Below are 8344 nucleotides of genomic sequence, written 5' to 3'. Positions count from 1 at the left end.
TCCCCTGCCTTCACCTGAGTCAGCTGGGATAGACTCCAGCCCCCCCCCATGACCCTAGTGAGGATTAAGCGGTGTATAGATAATGGATGGATGGATGGATACTCACCATGGTACAGACTGATATCCCCCTACTGCAGAGGGTTTTTGGAGTCTTCCAACGGCAGTTTAACAGTCTGGCGTTTTAGAGTTTTATATTTTACATATGCCGACAAAACTTCGGAGAGAATGTCTATTTAAATGGAGACAGAGGTAAGTTTAACACCCTAAAATGTTGGCAAGTGACTAACTTTTAAGTACAGCGCGGTTTGTGTACATTTCGTTGCTAATTGAGGAACACCTGCGGCTAGTGATGGTCCTCTGATACCCGAGGCTTCGACACATGCGCTGTAGCTCATGAAGCAAACGTATCGAGCCACTGTGCCGAGGCGTGGTTTGGTCACGTGACTCGTGACGTTTGAATCACTTCAGTGACGTTTGAAGCACTCAACTGCTTCGAATCACCTGATTGGTTCGGTTTGTTATGTGAATCACTCAGCGGGATCGAGTGTTCCGGGATAGGAGATCCCTACCCTATTTAGTGTCGTTCATTTGAATTGTTTTTCGCAGGATAGATTGTTTTTTTTGCTGTTGTTTTTGCTTTGAGAGTTAGTAGTATGTCAGATTTCGTATTTCGTAGAGAATAGATAGATAGATAGATAGATAGAATACATACATATATATATATATATATATATATATATATATATATATATATATAAATATATATATATATATATATTCCCAACTCACCACCCCCATGACACAACACCTGGCACAGAACCTTGTCAGGTGCTTAGCTGACAGACTACAAACTAAAGAAAAGAACAGTTCACTGACTGTTGCTACACTTGTGGCTCTGCAGTTCAAAACTTTTCGATTCACCAATCAGAGTGGCAGCCAGTGTGAAAGAACATTTAATAACAGAATGCACAACAATTAACATAAAGAATACCAAGCAGCAGTCATCTACCTCACAAGCACCACCACAGCCTCGTCCTCCACCACCAGCAGCACCTTCCACAGGTATTCTTTTTCTCTTCTGAATAGGGAATGACTGACATTTCTGGTGATGATGATGATGATCTTCAATATTTTTCAGTTCAACTGTGGAGCCTATTAGACGAAGACGCAAGTAGAGCCTGGTAAATGCAAAGCGCCACAGCGAATGCAATTGTAGAAAGAACGGCAGACCCACTGGCTTACTGGGCAACCCACAAAACCATTTACCCAAACTTGTACAATGGAGCCAAACATTTCCTGTGTACCTCAGCCTCATCTGTGCCATGTGAACAGGTTTTTTTTTTCTAAGGCTAGGGAGATAGTGAGTAAAAGAAGGAACTGCTTGAGTCCCAAACAATGTTCCCTGTAATTTTTCAGTCTGAGTGTGAGCAAACACACAAACTCCCTGAGCGTCCCTTGGACCACTGTGAGCAACATCAGACGTGTGCACTGTGGTCACACCAGCATCACATCCCTTCAAGTTACATGGTTCATTAAAAGAATCAAATTACAGCATTTACATTTCTGTTAAAACACTTTGTCAACAGGAGCCAGTTGAAGGCTGCAGTGATTTTAGTGACACTACAATGTATAAGAGTGAAGTTATTGAATATTTGTCTCTCTTTACTGTTGCAGTGGTTTTGCAAATTGCAGACGGACCCTGTTCACTCCATAGACACCAATGTTATTCCTGTAGCTTAAAAGACAGCTACTTTTGATAAAACTGGGCTTGTAGCACATTGTCTGCCTTGCAACAATGGGAAAGAGGCACCGTTTATGTTTAGACAACCTATATCTAATGAGTTATTGATGCTGGAAGTCCGAATCTGTGAATATCTTTCCAACTTTACTGAACTTGGGGCCACTACCACCTAAGGAGTGATATATTTAATTTTGAAAAAAGCATTTAGCCATACTTAAAGCTTTAAGTGCTTTATTAACACGGAACTAAAAATTTTGTATTGTTTTATTATCACAGGTTCTGTCTGAAAAGAGGTGGCATCATTTTAAACAGTGAAATCAAACTAATAAAATGTAATGACCAACCAGTGAGCAATACTGGATTCTGCAAAAACATAAACAACTTTTTAAAAAAAAATCTAAATCTTATCTTAACACAGTTAATGTATTAACTTATTTATGTGTGTATGCATGTATTTATTGATTTATTTAGTACTGTTAACATATCAGAGTTCTGAGTGAGTTTTTCGTAAGATAGGCAAAGGCCATTTATTGATTACATATAGGCTGTTAAATGTTTATTAAAAACTAAAAAGCATTTAAAAAAAACAACTTAGGCATTTATTGAGTCACTAAAATATTATAGAGTACAGACCACATCAGCATGATTATAAGCATCCTCTGGTAAATGAACAACCAGATACTGATGTCTCTCACCATATGGACTTCAGGAGATGACTGGGGGATGATAAACTGTGACCTACTGGTTGGGTTCTCTCTGTTCTCATGTTTCTTACATGTTTGTCCCCTGACAGCCGGGTCCTAATGTTTTTTGAGCAACACACCATACTATGACGTTTTTACAATGAGGGTTCTACTATGGAACCAGTTTGACATGTTCAGGTGTTCTTTGTGTGAAAACTCAGAGATTTCAGGGATCAGAAGGTGGTTTTCAACTTTCTTTGTTAACTTTCTGCTTCAACTTTAAACTAAATTTCCTTCACTAACCCAGCCCTCTGGACTTCCAGGAAGCTGTGTTCCTATTGGCTGTCCAGGTGGCTGCTTGGTGTTATTAGGAACACCTGAGCAGCTCAGTGTCTTCCTGCTTTATTTAGCTGCAGACAAACATTTCCTCTGTTTCTCTTCACCAGTGAACCGGGTTTGGTTCTGTTGCTTCAGTTTGTTCTTTAGGTGTTGGCTTGCAGCTTCCAGCAGTAAAATCGTCTTTAATGTGTTTCTTGGTGTGTTTTAGGGCTTTGTACTGGATAGTTGTCTTGGTAAATGTGGTTCTTTAGCCACAGTTATCACATGGTTCTAATGTGTGCAGTGATTAGTGGATTTGGTACAGCTGAGTTGTGTCTTTATCTTGGCTGTAGTGAGTCTTTAGAGGTTTTTGGTCAGACACATTCTGTATTCTTGTTTGAGAACCAGCATTGGTTGTCCAGAAGGTAAGAGTTCCTGTCCTGATTCTCTGTTCTCAGAGGTTCTCTGGTAGGCTGCAGGAGACTTTAGCGTTTGGGTTGTGCTAGTTTGGTTTTTGTACGGTTTCATTTGGACGACTATCTTGAGGCTCCTCCATGTGGTTTAGTGAGGTTTTCTGCAACAGTTCTACAAAGCAACCTGCAGCAGAAGAGACTTTGAGAGTTTTTAGGAAGTTCTGGAGACCAGACTTTAGAGCAGCAGAAACATTTGTCAGCATTTTGAGCAGGAGAAGGTGAGCTTCAGAGTAGAAATGAGATGGAAACCTTCTTGACCCGTGTGGTGAGGTCCTGTACCAAGAGTTTGAGCAGGTTGTGAAGAGTCTGTAGTTCTTTGGTCTGAAAGCACAAGAAGAGTCGACTCATTAAATGAGAAAACAGGAGATATTGTTGGTTCTTCTGTTGCTCTGCAGTTTCCAGTTTCCTTAGACTGAATATCAAGTTTATATTTTAAATGATTTCCCATGTGAGCCCAAGAAGACTTCAATAAACTCCCTCCATCCCCTGGACACAACATATTTTATTACCATGTTAAATGTTTTTTTTTTTTTTGTTTTGTTTTGTTTTTTGTTTGTTTGTTTTATGTTTTTGAGTTTTAATCATAGTTTTTTCTCTTTGCTTGTTTAGTTTTGTCATCTGTGTAAAAGGTGCTAAACAAATAAAGTTGAATTGATAAACTGAATAATTGACTGACTCGTGATTGTGACAACAGAAGTATTTTCATTGTGATTTAAGGGTTTATTTCATTTTTAAGGTTGGAGTTAAAATCTTGACAGATAAAGAAGATTAAAGAAATAAACTACATAACAAAAAGCAATTAAATCAAACAAAAAAAATTAATACAATAAAACTTTTTAAAAGTTTTATTGTTAAAGAGATTTAAGAAATTTAAGATGTAATTTTCTAATTAAACATTTAATTTTTTAATTAAATGTTTTGTCTTTTTAAAGGTTTAATAATCTAATTAAATGTTTTGCATTTTTTTAAATGTTTAATATTCTTTTTTAATTTTATTTTTTAAATGTTTAATTATGGAAAATATTTTATCTGTAATTTTTAATATTTGTATTTTAAAAATTTTGTTTAATTTCATAATGACATGTATTGTATGTTGTTGAATTATCTAATTCAATATTTTGTCTGTTTAATAGAGTTAAACATTAAATACAATTAAATTATATGTAAATATACCACCTTTTAATGTTTAGTTTTCTTTTTAAATGCTTCATTCTATTTTCTGTTTAATTCCTATTTGAAGTTTTATTGTCTTTATGATGTAATTTTCTAATTAAACATTAAATTTTTTAATTAAATGTTTTGTCTTTTTAAGGGTTTAATAATCTGATTAAATGTTTTGCATTTTTAAAAATGTTGAACATTCTTCTTGTTGAATTGTATTTTTTAAATGTTTAATGATGGAAAATACTTTATCTGTAATTTCTAATATTTGTATTTTAAAAATTTTGTTTAATTTCATAACGACATGTATTGTATGTTGTCGAATTATCTCATTCGATATTTTGTCTGTTTAATAGAGTTAAACATTAAATTACATTACATTATATTAAACAGACAAAATATCGAATGAGATAATTCGACAACATACAATACATGTCGTTATGAAATTAAACAAAATTTTTAAAATACAAATATTAGAAATTACAGATAAAGTATTTTCCATCATTAAACATTTAAAAAATACAATTCAACAAGAAGAATGTTCAACATTTTTAAAAATGCAAAACATTTAATCAGATTATTAAACCCTTAAAAAGACAAAACATGGGTACCCGTATAGCTCAACGGGTTAAGTGGGTGACCTATGTACAGGGGCTGGTTCCTGACGCAGCGTCCCGGGTTCGAGTCCCGCTCATGGCCCTTTGCTGCAAGTCCTCCCCTGTTTTCTGTCTCTCACTACACCTATCCAAAAAAGACAAAACATTTAATTAAAAAATTAAATGTTTAATTAGAAAATTTTTCTTAAAGACAATAAAAGTTCAAATAGGAATTACACTGAAAATACAATGAAGGATTTAAAAAGAAAATTAAATATTAAAAGGTGGTAAAACATTTAAAAAGAAAAACCTTAAAGATTTAATCGAAACATTAACAGACTGTCTGAAGGTTCAAACTAACAGAGAACTACTCAAGAACTTTTAAGATTTCAGTCCTCAGATTGTGTGAAGGTTCAAACTAACAGAGAAGTACTCAGGAACTTAGAAGATATCAGTCCTTGGACTGTCTGGAAGTTCAATCTAACAGAGAACTACTGTGGGACTTAGAAAATTTCAGCCCTCAGACTGTGTGAAAGCTCAGGTCCTGAGGACTCGGGAGGTCTGGAGGCTTTGAAAGTCTTGGAACTGAGGGTTCAACCCTCCAGCACAAAGGCTAAAGTCCAACCTCCTGAGAAAAACGATCGAGTCGAGACTCAAGTTAAAAAAAACTCGAAAATGGCAAAAAAAAAAAAAAAAATAGATGATAAATGCGCAAAAAAAAAAAAAAAAAAAAAGTATCGCGCGCAGCTTAGAGGGAAGAGTGGTCCCAAAACTGTTGATAAATTATTTCTCAATAAAACCTCATAACCAGTTACATAAGCACACCCTCTTTACTGACCTCTTTACCAATAAACCCCAAGAAATACTTTGCCAAAATCCATAATAATCCATAAAATCTTTATTTGCACCAGCCCCATGTGAAAATGACATCAGTCTGTATTTGTAGAGCGTCTCATGAATGTAGCAGCACCGTTTAAATGTTTCATAACACAGAATATAAGCAAAGAGTATATAGGGATACAGACAAACATGGGAAATAAGAAACATGCTCTTCAATAGTTATTGTCATTATTATTATTACTAGTAATATTATTTTTGTGTCCACTACAACCCATACAATCATCTAGTGTAGTCAAACAGGAATGTGTGCATGGCGAATCAAATCCAAAACAATCCATGAACCAACGACCACGTCTTGATTGCACTTCATATTATTGACCACTAGATGTCCTACTCGAGCACTGTGTGTCATTGAGGCCTCGAGTAATGAACCATGTTTTGAATGAAGTGTCGAAGCTTCAACAAAGCCTCGATCAGCCATCACTACCTGCGGCTCACCCACCGAAAACAGGAAACTACGTCAGAGCTTGTTGAGGAAGCTGGCGGTGAAATGGAGGATAACCATAGATATTAATGAGTAGACAGGCCACGCCCATTTGAGCTACGGCGAGGCTAAGCTAGTGGGGGCAACGTTTCAGTGCATTCCGTTGATGTAGACGGCGTGAAAACGGAAACAACAAGTATGCCGGCTCACTGTGCTGCATACAGTTACACACTACGTCGTACGATTGAGACAAGGAAACTTGGAATGACTTTTCAGAGGCAAGAATAGTTTTCGGCTCCTTTTTCATTATTAAATCTTTTTGAGAGCTTCCAGTCTATGAGAGCTAACTAGTTAGCCACTAGCAAAATGCTAAGGCGAGCTAGCAGCTTGACAACCAAATACCAGACGATTAATAGTAGCTGTAGTATAGTTGTACAAGCAGTAGTAGTAATACTAAAAGTACAAGCAGCAGTAGTAGTATAAATAGCTGTTAGAGACGTAGAAGTAGTATGAGAATTTGCAATAGTATTACAAGTTGTAGTAGCAGTGCCAGTATCAGCAGCAGTTAATGTACTACTAGTAGTAGTCACATTGCTATTACTACCACCAATACTACCAATAGTAGTTATAAAGCCTAACTCATGTATATCCAGATTACCATCTATGTTCTTCCTCCAAACCCATTTTATGATTGGGATTACAGGCAATTCTTTAGGACTGCTCTCAGATAATTGAAATGTCACTATACAAGGTTACGAGCTGTGCATGAGTGGATACAGGATGAGAGAAGAAGCCAGTCAGAGGGAGAAGACACCAAAAAAGCTTGCATGATTTTGTAGTAGTATATCAGTCTGGGTCAGGGTGGAACTAGGCATAGTCAGACTTCATGAACTGACAGTGTCTCTGTTGCTGTTAGGGAAAGGAGTCTGGACCCAGAATTCTGCTCTGTTATATTCAATCTTCTGCTAAATAAACATTTGTAGTGAGACCTAAATACCTTCTCCTATTGCTTCATTCAACGAACGCGCAGGAGCTATTTCACACACAGTCTATTTTGCTGGTAGATTGGGATTGAGCTCCAACATTATCAAATTAAATAGCTCTGGTCTCCAGTATATTGGCCAATTCGGTTCTTTGTACTTAATTTATTAGCATGATTTCTTTTTAAATATGTTGTGTACAGACTTTTCATTTCATTTCATTTCATTTACTTGTCTGTCTACTTTTCTTACTCCATGTAGGTTTCCCAGAGACTATGGGTTGAGGAGGAAGTGGAAGCAGCTCTGGGAAGAGAGGGATTTGCTGCAAATGATGAGTGGGTGCTCTGCAGTGATCATTTGAAACCTGAAGAGTTTGACAGGGCTGGGCAGGTTTGTCGGCTTACACCTGGTGTCATTCCATCAGTGTTTAACTTCTCGGGCCAGAAAGACCACGACCAAGCAGCCTTGAGATCTTAGGCAGCGTCTTCCTCAGGTGAGTGTCAACGGTGTTCACGGTCAGGTCTGTGGTAATCCTGTCAAAAAACAAAACAGAAAAAAAATCTAGATTATAAATCAACATGTAACCAAAGCACTCTGTGTATAATGCCATAGTATAGGATGTAGTTCAGAAAATGTCAAAGTATAGTATACTTTTCAAGAATAGCATAGTATGGCCTGTAATTCATAGTATAGCATGTCGGCAAAAAAACCCCATAGATTATTATGTGGTTCAAAAAGCGCAAAATGATAGGATGTTGCCTAAAATTGTCATGTATGATATGTGGTTCAAAAAATGTCATAGTGCAGTATATTGTCAAGAAAACATCAGAGTATAATATGTCGTCTAAAAAATGCCATAGAATAATATTTCATTGCACAAGTGTAGTAATTTTGAAAACTGTTCAAATTCTTAGAATATGTTGCTAAAAAACAAAAAAAATGAAAACAAAAAAAAAACATCATAGTAATATGTCAATTAAAAAAGCCTATAGTATAGCATGTCGCCCAACAAACGTCATAGTATAGCATGTCGCTCTAAAAACGTCATAGTATAGCATGTCGCCCAAC

The sequence above is a fragment of the Amphiprion ocellaris genome, chromosome 19 (genome assembly GCF_022539595.1).
Source record: "Amphiprion ocellaris isolate individual 3 ecotype Okinawa chromosome 19, ASM2253959v1, whole genome shotgun sequence".
Lineage (NCBI taxonomy): Eukaryota > Metazoa > Chordata > Actinopteri > Pomacentridae > Amphiprion > Amphiprion ocellaris.
This window is presented reverse-complemented; position numbering follows the sequence as displayed.